This window comes from Saccostrea echinata, unplaced genomic scaffold (genome assembly GCF_033153115.1).
Source record: "Saccostrea echinata isolate AGI-Se365-2 ecotype Australia unplaced genomic scaffold, CSIRO_AGI_Sech_v1 ptg000032l, whole genome shotgun sequence".
Taxonomy (NCBI): domain Eukaryota; kingdom Metazoa; phylum Mollusca; class Bivalvia; order Ostreida; family Ostreidae; genus Saccostrea; species Saccostrea echinata.
The window spans coordinates 2,920,417-2,938,693 of NW_026889781.1; positions in this window are offsets into that span (position 1 = coordinate 2,920,417).

Below are 18,277 nucleotides of genomic sequence, written 5' to 3' on the forward strand. Positions count from 1 at the left end.
CAGGAAATATCTATTCATAATATAAAAAAAAAAAAAACAAAACAAAAAAAAAAACAAAAAAAAAAAAAAAAACAATGATCGCTACTGAGAATGATCTTACTATTATTGTATGAGTTCTTTATATGAAGTCAAAAGCGGTGATATCGTCTTCAGTTTACATACCTTCAAAGGAATTTCGGGTTAAAAAGGTAAGCGTGATTTTAGGCTAATTAAAAACATTCTTCACACCGAAGAAAGAACTAATGATCATTTGTTGAACGAAAAAAAACATATATGTTTCAATAATTTTATCTTTTTCATCGCTTTAACGGCTTAGAAGTTCCGAAACCAGTGTCACCAGGACAGAAATATGTAGACAAGATATCATCTCGCTGTGTGATACGGTCACGCCATGACCTCTGACCCCCTAATAAGTTTGTACAGAATTGAACATATTTTCTTTTCAAATAGGTTCATCTAAGAAAAATATTTGCAAATAATATATAAATAATAAAATAATAAAAAATAATAGTAAATAATAGTAATAATAGTAAATAATAAAAATTGAAATTATTTTGTCATTTTTTTACTATCGACGGGCCTGCATTTCAAAGAGAGAGAGAGAGAATTTCTAGCTAGGTCTTTGAATAACAGTGACATCGGTTCAGAAAACCAGGTCCCTAGGAATGTACATGTATATAAAATAGGCAGTGCCTTTCTCTCGAAATTCATCACCTGCTTCTGTAAAGCTCCATCCTCACTTGTACTTACATAACCGGCTGCGAAGGAAAACATTCTATTTATTTTGGGGATGGGGGTATACGTATAGCGATGAGAGGCAATTTAGTCACCTATACGTTCATTAAATATGAAGATTGCTTCTGAGTATTTGTATACGATCGCACGACTTTCGTGTTAATTTATAAAAGTTAGATTATGTAAGCAAATAACTAAACTAACTTTTGTTCTAGATGAATTAAATAATTACTTAGCCAAAGGTAAGTTTTTTTAACATTTGTAAGAACCACTTTATTTTAAAAAACAAATAATCGTCCTATTATGGGCGCCCATGATATATTAGACAGGATGTTTAATTAAAATATAATTCAGATATCGACATCCAAGAGAAGAACACATTCTTTTTTTCAGTGGCGGATAAAGGAATCTAGAAAAGGGGGCCCGACCAGTTTTGGGTCGGGGTAGGGGCCCAAAGCCACATAAAAATTGATTTATTAAATCTTGTGTATATTTTGGATACAAAAAGGAGGCTTGCAGGCCCCCTGAACCTCCTCTAAATCTGCCAGTGTTTTTTTTTTTTTCATTAGTCAGCCCGCGGGCTGACTAGTTACGGTGGGATAAAACTGCAACTACGCTTGCATAATTTGGAATTCTGGGAAAAAGATGTACACGACTTGTTCTAAAGAAACTCGTGCTATTTGCTCCAACCAAAGGGCGTGATTCTTCACAAACACCTCTAAACAAAGACGCGACCTCGATCTATTTATAGACTGCATTGTTCTTCGTCGTTCTCGACGAAAAATTAAAGAAGAGATTGTTCTAAGTGGGAAATATGATACTATGAAAATATTTCAGTGCTTCTTATAGAAGATGAGAAGTTTATATGCAGAGCACATTTAACATTTGATATATACCCTCAATCGCCGTTGCAAGTTCAAGGATTTGTGTGTATTCCTCTGAATGCCTGATGCAAGACTCCCTCGATCAATACCTTGCATAAGACAGGTACGGGTCGGAATTCACACAATAATCCACTTGCACAAAGGTCCCAAGACAGTGAAAAAAAAGAATCTCTTTACTTTAATGATGAAAGTTATGAAAACGTCAGAATATCACTTAAGATGTGTAAATTCTTATAATTTACACGATGATAGACATGTACATGTAAGTGCCGCTTGTGCACGTGAACCGCTCCCACAGGTGAGAAACTGACCACAGTAGAACTGCGATAGTTGAGAGAAACTGCGCGGATTTATAGACAGCCCCCCCCCCCTCCCCCCAATTAGAGAGAGTGAGCGAGATGGAATCCAGTATCATTTTAGGGTATACGTACTGTATGTATAAAATATTTTGAATCTCCAGTTTATTACTTTATTTTGGAAGCAATTCTTTTCTTTCCTAATAACACTAAAATGGATGCTTAAATTTAGAAATTGAATTAAATATACATACAGTATGCACCCTCCCCCTTCCCCTATCATGCATTGCCTCGAACCTGCACGATTAAAAAACTTTTTCTAATAATAATTAACACAATCTAACCCAAGGTCTACCTTCCTTTTCAGCATCATAATCTATATTATTTATAGAATTTAACAGTAAAAATGAAAATGTATACATTCTTACACGTTCAATGATTGGGATCATAGTGGCTTTGTTCATTTCTGAGACGAACTTTATCTGATGTCCGCGCCTAAGAGAAATTAATTGGAGGTCATCATAATGATCACGATGTAGTTTAACTAAAATTTATTCTATGCTTTATTATTTATTATGTACAGAATTATGTTACAAATAAGAAAACGACTGGGCGAATTTTAACTTAGACGACAATGACTTTTAATGAACACAACATGATGGATAAAACAAATCATATACCATCACAAACCAAGAAAGAAACTTTCTGTATTCCAGTGGCTGACTCTCAGCTTTTTTTTTAAAAGCTAATCTTGTTATAAAGACTTGCAGAATAAGCGAAATACTCCAGATATTTAATAAAAATCTCGAACCCGATCTAAAACGCGTTGACAAAGTCAAACCAGACGGTTTTAGTTTTTAGGGCATTTTTACAGTGATATGAGAAAAGTCTGATAATTGCTGTTAATTTTAAGAAATAAAGTTCGGCATTTTTCAACCTCGTTCGGTATAATATAATTTACTGATAATTTTTTCCGTTAAGGAGGAACACATGGGCGAAGGATAAAAAAGAGGTATTCTGCATGTACATGTACACAACATTGTTATTGTGTACTCGGATTAAACCGAAAATCCTTCGTTACACTGTATTTGGGTATAATTTTCACATGTTCTCAGGCGAATGTTTTTATTTCATCGTTTTTCCCCATCCTTTTGATTTACACGTTTGCTTTGTACACAAAAGCGTGTGTTCATATACCGCTGTTTATACGCGCTATCGATATGATCAGGGAGAAATGATATTCTCCAGCAATTTATTTTTATGAAAACACTCAATGAAAACATATTAGGTGAAAATATATATACCGATAGTATCTTTATATCTTATTAGTATATACCTGTTTAATTGCAATGTAACCAAGCGTAACGATCGCTGGCCAGGACTTTTTTGAATATAATTTATAACCGTTATTAAAACAACTCGTCAGCTGAGTGGACCTATGATTTAAACAGTAAAATAGGGAAATTCCAGAGTTCGAAGTGTATTTATTTTGGGCGCTCTTCCACATAAACAAATAAGACCGCATTTACGTGTACTTACATGCATGTACCAGTAATTCGTATCATGGGAAAATTCAGTTTATTAGATGAAATAAAACAAATGCATAAGGTTAATCTTCCTAAACAACACGTTTTTAAAACAATCTCTAATATAACTGACGGTATAAAATAACAAAGAAATAACGGGATTGTGTAAACTTGTATTTAATTTGGAATGAGAACAAATCTTAACCTGTCAAATCATTTATAAAACATACTTCCTTTTCCAGACACTAATTGTCGTGCGTAATCTTCACATGCACTGACCAAGAGGTCACAATTTTGAAATGTATGGCTTCTCATTGCGTGAGTTTTGTCAACACATGTCGGAGTAGACTATCTAAAGCCAATTGATTCCCAAAGAAAACTGCATAGGAAGGTTTTTTTGTACACTTTTTAACGGGTAAAATTCATTCGACGCTCGATAGAATTTTCAAATGCAAGTGAAATATTTAGGTTACTTGCGTCCGACGTAGTATTTTGTATGCAATAATATTGTAAGTTAGGAAGAAAATAATACAAACTCAAAAGTAGTTAATTTTATTTTCGATTTTCCTGACAATTAAAAATGTGACCTCTACGTACAATTATCGTGATAATTATATACATGCTGTTTAATGTTCATGAAAGAAATAGCAACTTGTTAAATAATAACATTAGAGAGATAAATAAACTGTTTCTTTAATACGCAAACAAAGTGGTCTTTTCGGCATTCAAAATGCATTGAATTTGAAGTCAGTTAAGACTAGTTGATTAAAACGAGCGAGTGATAAACAGTAAGACGAAATAATATGAAAGATTCTGAATGATTTTAAAGTAATTTTTCACAAAGCGCAATTATCTCGATATCGAGAAATACAATGTTTATAAAAATAAAATTAATATGCAACTTTCTTGTAATTCAGCGAATAAAATATAAATTGAAATGTACTAGCGACTTAATCAAAGATATTATAAAATAATCTGAAAGATTCAACATATTTATCCACTCATCACTTAGTTTACAAAATGTATTTGGAAAGGCCATTTTATGGTTTGTTTTGTGTATGACCTTAGGTCGCTGGATCACACGCCGATTGATCCCCGGTGACCTCCTTTGCCACGCGCTATCGAGGGAGGGGTTACATAATTGTAAACACACAAGGTGAATGTAAAAGGCGTGTACTTAATGGCTGTGAATGGTCTATGTTTAAAGTTTTGTTTTATTTTCTAACTTTATTGTTTGTTTTTATATGATAAGAAGAAAAGGTTATCTTTTTTCCCTGTTAAGTAGACTGGTTTATCCAAATTTGAAAACAAACGAAATAAAAGGGAAAGTTGTCAGTAAATAATTTAGAAATAAAGCTCAGAACACTTCAAGAACCCGATTCTAAAGAATATTAGCATCTAATGTAGCTAGGTTTATTATTTATAGTAAGTTTATTTTAATTACACGCATGAAGAGCTCTTGTTTACTTGCTGAATGAAAACGCTTACCTGTATATGTGTTATGCTTCTAGCTCATTTAAAACACAAGACTCAAACAAAATAACGTTTTCTTGAGATCAGTAAGATGTTAACTAACAACTTTAATTACGGCAGCTTTTTCGAAATATTTCGATGTAAATGTATTGTTGCGTGAACAGACAAAAACAGCGATTAAAATTCAAAATGATTTTTATGCACCAGTGTTTGGAATTAAGATTATAAAAGATCGGTAAAGTAATCTTACTGATTCGATATAATTAAAAACAACTTTCCATTAATTAATAGCTCTTTGTACAAAATTGACATTATACGCGATCACAAATACTAGCTTTGTTTATGGCCACAGGTGGCTAGTACTCTGGTGACCTCGATCAAAGGCGTGGGATTCGCGCGTTGGGTTACATAACTAAACATGGAGCTGAACATGGAGACCGTAATATGCATACAGCTAATGATCGTGAATTATTCAATGCATACAATTTAAAATCACTTACAAAGTTTGTTGTATTAATAAACGTAGAAAGATAGATTTAATATTCTCCGCTTTTGAACACTATTAATCTAATTTAAAAAAGAAGAAAAGAAAGACTAGTTGTAATAAATAATTTAATAGTGAACCATAAACCACGTTTTAAACCTTATTAAAAAGAAAATTAACATTAAATACCGCAGGGTATATTATTGATAGCAAGTCTGTTTAAGTTATACACATGAAGAGGTCTGATTTCCTTGCCGAATGAAAAACGTTACCTGTTTACCTGGCCAGCTTTCTAATACGTATTACGCAATACCCATGGTATACTCGAACAAAACAACATTTTCATTAGATCAAAAAGGTGTAAAAGAACAATTTTGTTCCCAAGATCCAGATCGAAATATTTACCGTTTTTGAGTTATAAAGCAAAAACTTTTAAGGGCCCAAGATCCCTAATCATAGGGGCCAGCCCCTTTTAAATAGTATAATATGAAAGCCCTTGCAATTATGCACAACTTTTGTTCTACATGTCTTAACAAAATATTTCTAGTTTTCAAGATATAAAGGAAAATATGTCAAATTTTTTGCTGTTTTCCGCGTTCTAACTTTTGACCCCTCTCTAGCGCCATTTTTAGTGCAAAAATCGAAAAACAAAAACCGATGTGCACAACTTCAATGCTTCCTCTTTTCAAATTCAAAGGATTTTGTGCTCCAATTATAACCATTTCTGAGCCTTTGTCTGGAAATCGGAGGCATGCAAAATTCAATCAAAGGGGAATAACTCGTGAACAGAAGGTAATTTCCGAATTGTATTACGGTATTCTGACAGTGTTTTGTAAAGTCTAAAAGCTCTGAAAATTTGAACAAAATCTGTTTAAAAATGAGGAAGATATGAAGCGTCAAAGTTGGCGTCTAGGAAAAAAAAAAAAAAAGAATAATCTTAATCATCACAATCAGTAGAAGGTCTTCCGTTGGAAACGGAAGACCTTAATAATAATAACTAGATGAGATCTCGTTGCGAGCAACGAGTGGGTCTTCCGTCCGATTTTTGGTAAGATGAGAAAAGAATTTGATTGAGATTTTCATTCAAATATAATGATATAAATAATTTCTTACGAAAAACAATTTCCCCTCAGTAATGTGTAACAAAATATTGATCAAAAAGAGTTATAGATTAAAGACTTTCAGCCCCTCTCGATCCGTATTTTGAGGGGCCAGCCCCTTTTTCTTGATATCACCTTAAAGCTCTCATGATTTTGAACAATTTTCGTTCAACAACTGTTCAGAAATTCTTTTTCGTTTCGGAGTTATTTGCAAAAGAAATATTTAGGGTCGTCCCTTCAATTCCCTAACGGGGACGTTTAGCAAAAATTGAAAGGTTGCACATTGTTAAGAACATTATTTTAAACATCTTTTCAATATTGCTTATCAAAATATTTCCCACTTTCGAGATATAAAGAATCAAAGATTTAGCATTCTGGCCCCTTATGGCCCCTAATTACGAAACATATGAAGTAAATATCATAATATATAGATGTGAATTATGAAGATAAACATTTTTGCTTCAGTATTGTATTACAAAATATTGATCGTTGAAGAGTTATAGATTAAAGACTTTCGGCCCCTTTCGGTCCATAGTTTGAGGGGCCAGCCCCTTTTCCTTGATATCACCTTAAAGCTCTCATGATTTTAAACACTTTTTGTTCAACAACTATTCAGAAATTCTTTTCCATTTCCGAGATACTGCAAAAGAAATATTTAGTGGCCAGCCCTTCAACTCCTTAAGGGAGACGTTTTTGAAAAATTGAAAGGTTGCATCTTGTATAAAACATTATTTTGGACAACTTTTGTTCAATATTGGTTATCAAAATATTTCCCACTTTTGAGATATAAAGCGTCAAAGATTTAGCATTCTGGCCCCTTATGGCCCCTTATTATGTAACATATGATGTAAATATCAAAATATATAGTTATAAATTGTTGAGATAAACATTTTTGCTTCAGCAATGCATTACAAAATATTGATCATTAAAGAATTATTGTTCAAAGACTTTCGGCCCCTCTCAGCCCCTATTTTGAGGGTCCAGCCCCTTTTTCTTCATATCACTTTAAGGCTCTCATGATTTTGAACAATTTTTGTTCACCAACTAGTCAGAAATTCTTTTTCGTTTTTGAGATATTTGCAAAAGAAGTATTTAGGGGCCGGCCCTTCAACTCCTTAATGGGGATGTTTAGCAAAAAATGAAAGGTTGCATCTTGTATAAAACATTATTTTGGACAACTTTTGTTCAATATTGGTTATCAAAATATTTCCCACTTTTGAGATATAAAGCGTCAAAGATTTAGCATTCTGGCCCCTTATGGCCCCTAATTATGTAACATATGATGTAAATATCAAAATATATAGTTATAAATTGTTGAGATAAACATTTTTGCTTCAGTAATGCATTACAAAATATTGATCGTTAAAGAGTTATTGTTCAAAGACTTTCGGCCCTTCTCAGCCCCTATTTTGAGGGTCCACTCCTTTTTCTTCATATCACTTTAAGGCTCTCATGATTTTGAACAATTTTTGTTCACCAACTAGTCAGAAATTCTTTTTCGTTTCTGAGATATTTGCAAAAGAAGTGTTTAGGGGCCGGCCCTTCAACTCCTTAATGGGGACTTCTAGCAAAAAATGAAAGGTTGCATATTGTTTAGAACATTATTTTGAACATCTTTTGTTCAGTATTTCTTATCAAAATATTTCCCACTTTTGAGATATAAAGCGTCAAAGATTTAGCATTCTGGCCCCTTATGGCCCCTAATTATGTAACATATGATGTGAATATCATAATATATAGTTGTAAATTGCTGGGATAAACATTTTTGCTTCAGTAATGGATTACAAAATATTGATTGTTAAAGAGTTATTAATTAAAGACCTTCGGCCCCTCTTGGCCCCTAATGTGATGAGTCAGCCCTTTTTCCTTGATATCATATAAAAGATCTTGTAATTCTACACAATTTCTGTTCAATATGTTTTAACAAAATACTCAGAGTTAAAAAGATATCGTAAGAAATGTCTCTAAAATTCACTCATGATTTGTTTCCTAAATTTCGACCCCTACCGAGCTTCCATACTAGGCACTTCCGGAAAATTTGAAAACCCAGGTGATCAATGGCAACATGTCCTCTATCATCGCTGAAAATTTCAGCACTCTAGCTTTAATCGTTTTTGAGTTCCATTGCAGACAAGGAGGTCCTCTGAATTTTGATTAAAGGGCGATAACTTCCTACCGGAAGTGAATTTCAAAAAAATGAGAAAAACGTATAAGGTTCAGACAAAGATACATCTTCCCTGAAATTTTCAAGTAAATCGATCGAGCCAACTCCGAGAAATCTTCTGCACAAAAATTGTAAAGAAAAAAAAAGAATAATAATAATAATAAAAGTGAAAAAGAAACAATAGAATAATAGAAGGGTCTTCCGTTGGAGACGGAAGACCCTAATAATAATAAGAATAGGGAAAAAGAAACCGAACGAAAACAATAAGGTCTTCCGTTGGAGACGGAAGACCTTAACTAGATACTTATTGCCTAGGCAATAACAGGTCTTCCGTTTTCTTGACTTCTTTGAAAAAAAATAACACAATCTTCTCAATAAGATTATTCTAAATAATTAACAAAAGTTATCTCAAGGCTTCCAAAGATATGTAAATACAGATAAAAACAAACGGAATTACTTTTCTGTTTTCTTTATGTACTTCGTCATGAACGAAAGTGCTGCAAACGAATAAAATGTTCATTCTACACCTAAATTATTCACAACTGATCATCCCTAAAAGTTTCCATGAAAAACTACTCATGTTTGAGACAACTTCTGGTTTTTTGGTTGGCACTTCCGATGAAAATAATTTGCATGGTCATGGTCTTTCTAACATTTGCATTAGCCAAACATTTCTGTAAAAATAAAAAAAACTTTAAAAATTCAGTTTTTTGCATCGCTTCCTGTCAGGACAGGAAGTGATGGGAACGTACGATTTTTACATGATGTAGATAAACTGGTAAGTGACTATAAGTTCTGAAAGTTTTAGACTTCAGTCATATACTGTTTTTGAGCAATTAGGTGAACAAAATCTCAATTTGAGGACAGAAAAACACGCGACCGGAAGTGCATTTTCCTAAGATGGTTGACTTCACACTAGACAATTGCAGTCTCAATAACTATGTAAAAAAAATATGTAAAAATCATTTCAAAAACTTTATCAATAGTGATATTTTTGGGAAAGTTAAAAATCCCAATTACATACTTTCTCTCTTATAACCGGAAGTTGTCGTTTTTTGTTTCCAGTGAGACCATTACATATAGAAACTGTGAAAGAGATTCAATTATATGATGCAAGTTTTATTTCAAAGCAGAAAAGTTTAAATTTTTGAATTCTTTGATCACTTCCTGTAACGACCGGAAGTGACGGCTGACGCTATTTACCCAAAGGGTTTTGCCTACTCATTAAGCTCTATTACTCATATAAGTTTGGTGTCTAAATCTCTTACCGTTTTTGAGATCTCACTTTGACAAGTTCTTATTTTGCGGACAGTAAAACACGCGACCGGAAGTGAATTTTACCAAGATTTTTGACGTTACTCTAGACATTTGCAGTCTAAATAACATATCTTAAAATCATTTCAAATACTTCAACTATAAGCGATATTTATGGGAAAGTAAAATACTCAAATTATGTAGTTTTTCGCTTATAACCGGAAGTTGACGTTTCTGTTTCCGGTGTGACCAACATATTTCGAAACTGCAAAACAGATGCAATAATGTGATGCAAGATTTAATCAAAAACAGAAAAGTTGAAATTTTCGATTTCTTTGATCACTTCCTGTGACAACCGGAAGTGACGGCTGACGGATTTAAACATGTTCCACAAACCTCCTTGTCATGATCTATAATCCCTGAAAGTTTGGTGTCTAAATCTTTTACCGTTTCTGAGAAAACGTCCGGACATGAACTCTTTTGAAAAAACGGAAATCGGACATATCTGACGACCGGAAGTGAATTTTGCAAAATCCTTCAAAATGTTTTTAGTTTATTTAATTCTACATAATCCCTGAAAGTTTCAAGAAAATCCATTGAGCCATCTTTGAGAAATCGCTTGGACAAAAAACGGGAAAAAAAAAATAATAATAATAATAATAAACAGTACAATCACTATAAGGTCTTCCGACTGAAACGGAAGACCTTAATAATAACTAGAGCAAAGCTCGTTGCAAAGCAACGAGTGGGTCTTCCTTCTTAGCTTGTAAGTTGACGTCGTAATAAAAGGATAAATATTTGTTTAATTTCCACCTAAAGGTTACATGTTTCTGTTTAGATTGTCAACTTTGCTAACATTCTCTTTCTTCTTTGACCCAAATATCAAGAGACCTCACCTCCGGAACTCTGAATCTGGAGTGAGCATGAGGATATATAATTCAACTGTACTCTCTCCAACAGTACTCCTGAAATTGTATCCAAAACACTAATACTCCCAGACCCTCATTTCTTGAACTTTGACTTTTGATTTTTAATTTCTAGACTTTTCTATTCATCTAACATCTTTGATGCAATCATGTTAGAAACACGTGTCATACTACAGAATCATCAGTGTTTTGCTACATCACTGTCATAACAATTGCTTGACAAAACATTTACACAGCATAACTACATAGTAAGTAATCCAAATGTGTTACTGATTGAGGATATCCATTCTTTGACAATCAGTAAGTAGAAAAATACTCTTACAAGAAATGCACAGGGATGATTTCAGTAAGACACAGTGTCACTTGTGGAAAATTTTAACATAACATCTTTTTTAGCCTTTAACTTAAAAGTTAAACTTCATTATCTCAAAAACCGATATCTAAATACATGTACCATTTATATGGTGAAGTGAGTTGGTACTCCCAAACCCTTATTCTTTAAGTTTTTTACCCTGCATGGTTATCTGGAGTCATTGGATATCTTGATGTTTAATCTTGGTCCAGTTGAAATTTAGAAAAAATGGTTTTACTGTACTTCTTGGGTTCATTTATTCAAATGTTTTACAAGGGGGGAAAAAGACACATATATTTAAATTTTTGTAACATGTTAAAATAATCTTTTACATGTACATGTATATTACACATATATTCAAGTAAATTTTTTTAATAAGAATTCATTAAAAATATTTGAATCCATTGAAGTTGATTGCAGTAGATATAATGTGAATTATGAGCCTAAGACAAGCAAATTTAAAGAATAGTGGTCTCATTCTGTCATTTGTCAACTGAAAAAGTTTGATGATAATAGGCCTGAAACTGTTCAAAATATGCCTCTAAATCTTTCTGAAAAAGAATGGCTGCAAAATTTAAAAAGTAGGTAACCATGAACTACTTTTGAGTCAACATGATACGAGGTCCTTAGATGCATCAACTGACAAGATTTGATGATCCTAGTCCTTATAGTAAGCAAAATATCAACATTTTAATAAATGTAATTTTTGGTCAACTTTGAAGTGACCTTGAGACCAAGCCCTTTGTCCCAGAGTGATTCCCTGTGCAAATTTTAATCTACAATATATCCTCATCCTTTTGTGAAAGTTTGGTGATAATCTGCCCAGTGGTTCTTGAGAAGACGATTTTTTAGCAACCATTACTTTTGGTTTTATTTACCTAATTATCTCCCCTTGTTTAAGGGTCACAACCCTAAGTTTACTATAAACGGGAGCCCTTGGGCCATGGATACACTGTGACAAATTTGACAATAATTGGCCAAGGGGTTCTTGAGTTATGGCCCATATTCTAACAAGAGGCCCATGGACCACAATGCTCACCTGAGTTACTTTGGCCCTGCTGTTCTTCACCTTGTAATACTTATTGTGGCCCCACCCTACCCCGGGGGCCATGATTTGAAAAATTAGAATCTACACTACCCCAGGATCATTCCACATATGTTTCAGTTTTTCTGGCCCAGTGGTTCTTGAGAAGAAGATTTTTAAAGATTTTGCCTATATATTTCAATGTAAAACTTTGATTCCCTATTGTGGCCCTGCCCTACCCTTGGGGGCCATGATTTGAAGAATTTAGAATCTACACTACCCCTGGATGCTTCCACATAACTTTCAGCTTTTCTGGCCCTGTGGTTCTTGAGAAAATTTTTTAATGACCCCACCCTATTTTTGTCTTCTCTTGATTATCTCCCCTTGTAAAGGGGGTTGGTCCTTCATTTTAACAAACTCCTCTTCACCCAAGGATGCTGTGTACCAACTTTGGTTAAATTTGGCTCAGTGGTTCTTGAGAAGAAGACAAAAATATGAAAAGTTTACAGACGGACGGACAGACAGACAGACGGACAGACGACGGACAACTGGTGATCAGAAAAGCTCACTTAAGCTTTCAGCTCAGGTGAGCTAAAAAGTTTACGTACACCGCACAAATGGCCATAGCATTAGCTCTTTGAGCCTTTGGCTCACAAGAGCTAAAAAGATAAAAAGAATTATGTATCTTAGAGTTGTCTATTTGTAATCAAAGCTATATTGAAATCAGACCAATTTCTTGAAATAAAAAATTGCACTGTTGTAGTGCAAAAAAATTATTGATATTTTACATGTCGCTACAATATTCAAAGAGGATGTGTTGCAAAATTTTGAATTAAATTAGAGGGGTTGTGACTGTTTCATCGCTAATTATAGATGATCAATGCGAAAACACAAAGTTGAGAATTGCAATGTCATTGAAAGTCTTGGAGAGCACCGAGCTATTAAAAAATCATTTCTTCAGACAGGTCATTTTTCAAAGTGCACAGCATATTTTCCTTAAATCAATGTGTCTGCAAGCTTTTCTAACAATCCTCGTTCATGTACATGCCCTTAGCACTGAAGTCATTTGAAATATGCACATATGTTAACATTTGTTGCTGTATATGCCAAAATAGCAGTTCTCTCTAAATGTTTTTGTAAAAATACATATATTACAAGTTCTTAATGTATTAAGGCCTGATGTGTCCATAATCCTAGATGGAAGGACTTTTATCCTTGTGTGACTGTTTAAATTTCACTATGCTGCTTATTCTTCTTCATCTCCAAACAGATGCACTTCTGGCAAATATGGTCATGCTTGGTATCAAATTTCAGTTATCAGATGGCAGTCACACCTATCCAAAAGAAATTGAAATTTCTCATTTAAAATAAAAAAAAAAAACTGTACAACTTATAAATGATAAATAGCGATGTTAATTTTACTCGGACAGCTAAGTAGCACAGTCAGAGGCTTTAGTCAAATGAAAGTCGAGTACTTGTTGAAATTTAAATTAATTTTTCATGTCATTTTCCTTTTTGTCTTTAAGAGACTGCTAGCCTGTACAATATTTAAACTACATTATAACCATTATACATCAAATTATTGAATCATTAACATTTTCGTAGTAATAAATATATGTATCAAATGTATTTGATTTCAAATATAATATTTACTGCCAGTGTTTTTTTTTTTTTTTCAGTACTTTGTGACTGGGGGCTGAGGCCCTCAGAATTGGGAATTTCAGCATCAAGTAGGCTAAATTGGGAATCTCCCAGAAAGCCAAATCACTTAAAAAGCATTGTCAAAAAGCTTTGTTTTTGTCTTTGTATTACTTTAACAAACAATTGTTATAACTAATCAAGACTATTCTTGGTATGGATTATCTAATTACTTGCATCAAGAACAATAGTGGTATGAATTATCTAATAATGAAGAAATCCAACTTGGCTGAGGTGGCAGAGGATATTTTTTTTGATGCCAAACATGTGCCGAGGGAGTACACATACATGTGATCCATAAAAACATGTACATGGGGACAGTTTTCCAGGGGCTAATTAATTACACTTCATATGCCCATGGCTCACAAATTATGTCAACAAATTACATGTAATCTGCCTAGTAGAGTGCACATGTACCAAAAATGCACCTGGGGTCTCCCCAAATTTTGGCTTGTTTTTCCAAGATTTGGGCCTCAGTCGCACCCATACAACCCATCCCCAGGCCCGAGCGAGCAAGATAAAACACCCAGAATTCTGTAAATCAATGCATGCCCTAATGAAAATTCACCAATTGATATGAGGCCATTCATCTTCCCTCTGAGATACACACCTTCTTCTAAGGCCTACTGCTTTTCAGCTGAATTTTCTCTGCAACTGACCACGTGTCTTAGGTTCGCATTTACAACTCTGTATATGATAAGCGTCATAGTGACATCTACAAGTTGCACATCATTTTTTTCAGCAGCACTTTGCTACACTGCAAATGTGTCCCATAATTATTCTAATCATTTTTCTACATAAAATATCACATCAAACAGGGGATATCTCAATTTTTAGCTCTACTGGTCAGAGACCAGAAGAGCTTATGCGATAGTAAGGTGTCCGTCGTCCGTCCGCCTGTCTGTCTGTCTGTCTGTCTGTCTGTCCGTCTGTCTGTAAACAATTTTTCAAAACGCTACTCCTCCTACAGTTTTGGTCCGATTTCAATATAACTTGGCACACAAGTAGACTATACTAAGATACATAATTTAGTGCATCGGTTTTTGATTTTGATGGACGGTGTTGCCATGGTTACTAAAAATAGAAATTTCTGTGAAATTCCTTTAAAACGCTACTCCTGCTACAGTTTTGGTCCGATTTCAATATAACTTGGCACACAAGTAGACTACACTAAGATACATAATTTAGTGCATCGGTTTTTGATTTTGATGGACGGTGTTGCCATGGTTACTAAAAATAGAAATTTCTGTGAAATTCCTTTAAAACGCTACTCCTCCTACAGTTTTGGTCCGATTTCAATATAACTTGGCACATGAGTAGACTACACTAAGATACATAATTTAGGGCATCGGTTTTTGATTTTGATGGATGGTGTTGCCATGGTTACTAAAAATAGAAATTTCTGTGAAATTCCTTTAAAACGCTACTCCTCCTACAGTTTTGGTCCGATTTCAATATAACTTGGCACACGAGTAGACTACACTAAGATACATAATTTAGTGCATCGGTTTTTGATTTCGATGGATGGTGTTGCCATGGTTACTAAAAATAGAAATTTCTGTGAAATTCCTTTAAAACGCTACTTCTTCTACAGTTTTGGTCCGATTTCAATATAACTTGGCTTACAAGTAGACAACACTAAGATTCATAATTTAATGCATCGGTTTTTGATTTTGATGGACGGTGTTGCCATGGTTACTAAAAATAGAAATTTCTGTGAAATTCCTTTAAAACGCTACTCCTCCTACAGTTTTGGTCCAATTTCAATATAACTTGGCTTACAAGTAGACAACACTAAGATACATAATTTAGTGCATCGGTTTTTGATTTCGATGGACGGTGTTGCCATGGTTACTAAAAATAGAAATTTCTGTGAAATTCCTTTAAAACGCTACTCCTCCTACAGTTTTGGTCCGATTTCAGTATAACTTGGCACACAAGTAGACTACACTAAGATACATAATTTATTGCATCGGTTTTTGAATTCAATGGACAGTGTTGCCATGGTTACTAAAAATAGAAATTTCTGTGAAATTCCTTTAAAAGACTTCTCCTGCTACAGTTTTAGTCTACTTCTAATATAATTAGGCATACAAGAAGACTATACTAAGATACATAATTTATTGCATTGGTTTTTGAATTCGATGAAGAGTGTTGCCATGGTTACTTAAAATAGAAATTTTTGTGAAATTCCTATTAAACGTTACTCCTCCTACAATTTTGGTCTGATTTCAATCTAATTTGGCACACAGTTAGAATACACTATGATACATAATATGTATTTCTGTTTTTTTATTTGAGTGAATGGTCATGGTTACTAAAAATAGAAATTTCCGTGAAATACTTTCAAAACGCTACTCCTCCTACAGTTTTCATTTGATTTCAATATAACTTGGCACAGAAGTAGACTACATTAAGATACATAATTCTAATTATTGTTGCATGTTGCAATGTTTCAAATCCAAGTGCTACTTTTCTTTTGTTATACAAACAGACCAGTAGAGCTACAGTCTCATCAGAGACTTCTGGTTTAAGAAATTTGACCGGGTCTTTAGTACGAAACTATCCCCTGCCACCTTTAACTATCAAAGTTTGCTTTTTAATTAAAATAACTTTCCATATTTAGAAAGTGCAATCAATTCTGAGTAAAAAGATACTAAATATGTCTTAACAGGGAATTATTTAATCTTAGACTAATTATAAATCCTGGATTTTCAGAAAATTTTGAAATCAGGTGTAGTGCCTGAAAACTAACTTAGTTTTGCTTGAAATATCAGTTTTCACTGTAGTAGATACTGTCTAAATGGGTAAGTGTGTATATAAGAAACTAATATAATTGAATTATTGTTTATTTTTATTCATTCATGTTTTTATTGTGTTCCAATTTCATATTTTATTGTTTATTTTCAGTCATAGTTATTATTTCTAGGGTAAATGTCTTTTATGCAGTGTATCTGGTGTTCTAGTGTTGTATCTGTAGAAAATAATGACGCATGCGCAGATGGGGGTTAGTCGATGCCTGGCATCAAAAAACGACTAACCCCCATCTGCGCATGCGTCATTATTTTCTCGCTAAATTCTGCAGTTTTCTGCAATCAAACGGCGATATTAAAATAATCCATCGAATTTCCGTCATTAAATTATCCTACGACTCCACTGTTATCGCAAAACGTTCCTTCCGAGTTGTAGATATCCATTAAACATTGCCAACAACGCACGGCTTCATAGTCCCCATGAATGAAGACCCGACTAAAGAAATGACTCGCAGCAAACGAAAATACATACCGATGCGTATTCAGCACGACAACTGCAAACACCTACATATGTTTTCACAACCGTAACAACTTTTAAATCCAACGAAACGCCCAGAAAAACGCAGCGATGTAAACACTACCAAATTTACAGCAGCTTCCTAATGCAGACAACCACTACTCGACGTCACAGTCGTAAAATACGACGTCACAGGTACACTCTTTTCCCGAACTTTTCTAAAGCAAAATGGCGATTAAGCCTTGTACGTAATATAAGGCATACTGTCTTTGTTGTTCAGCACACGTACTTTTAATTGTTTGCAAAAAGTTCTCCTTTAACCAGGTAATTAAATATCACAAGAGGAAAGGAAACTGGAATGTCTTTAGTACAGAAATCGGTCTTTGAAAATTGAAGATCCATGATCCGCCCACTTGTTTCACCTCCAGCTAAGAGGTGCATATTTAGTGTGCAAATCTCGAGTTTTCAAGCCATTGTGACGTCACCCTCAATAATTTGTAACAGATCAGTGAAATCTTACAAATGAATCAATTAAAAAAAAAATAATAAAGAGTTAAACTGCGGAAATCATTAGTTTGAAGTCTTGGGTACTATAAACAAATTATTACTGATTAATCAGGTGTAAGGCACAACAATTCTCCACAAGGCAGCATTGATATAGTAGTACTTGATGTACATGTAAATATACTGTAGATAATCCGTTTAATTGAGATACCCCATCTGCCCCCGAAATGAATTTGTATTGAACACTTTTATCGATTGATTTGTGTATGATCAAGAACTAACGAGAAGTGGGTTGACTGCAATGGGGGGGGGGTGACTGGAACGGGGGGGGGGGTCGACTTCTTGTCGTTTATACAGGTGCCTTAGCAAATGGATTTCTGTTAAAATATCTATAAATCCCCATCGATTTTATATGATACTGGATAACGATCCCCTTTTTTATATTAAATATTAAAAAAAAAAAAACAATTCTAGATACCTACCCCGACCAGGAAAAATGCTCCCCTATGCTCGGTGAAATTCGTAAGTTTCTCTATTATAATATCGAAAGCCACACATGCTTTTGTTCACACTTTATTTATAGAGTC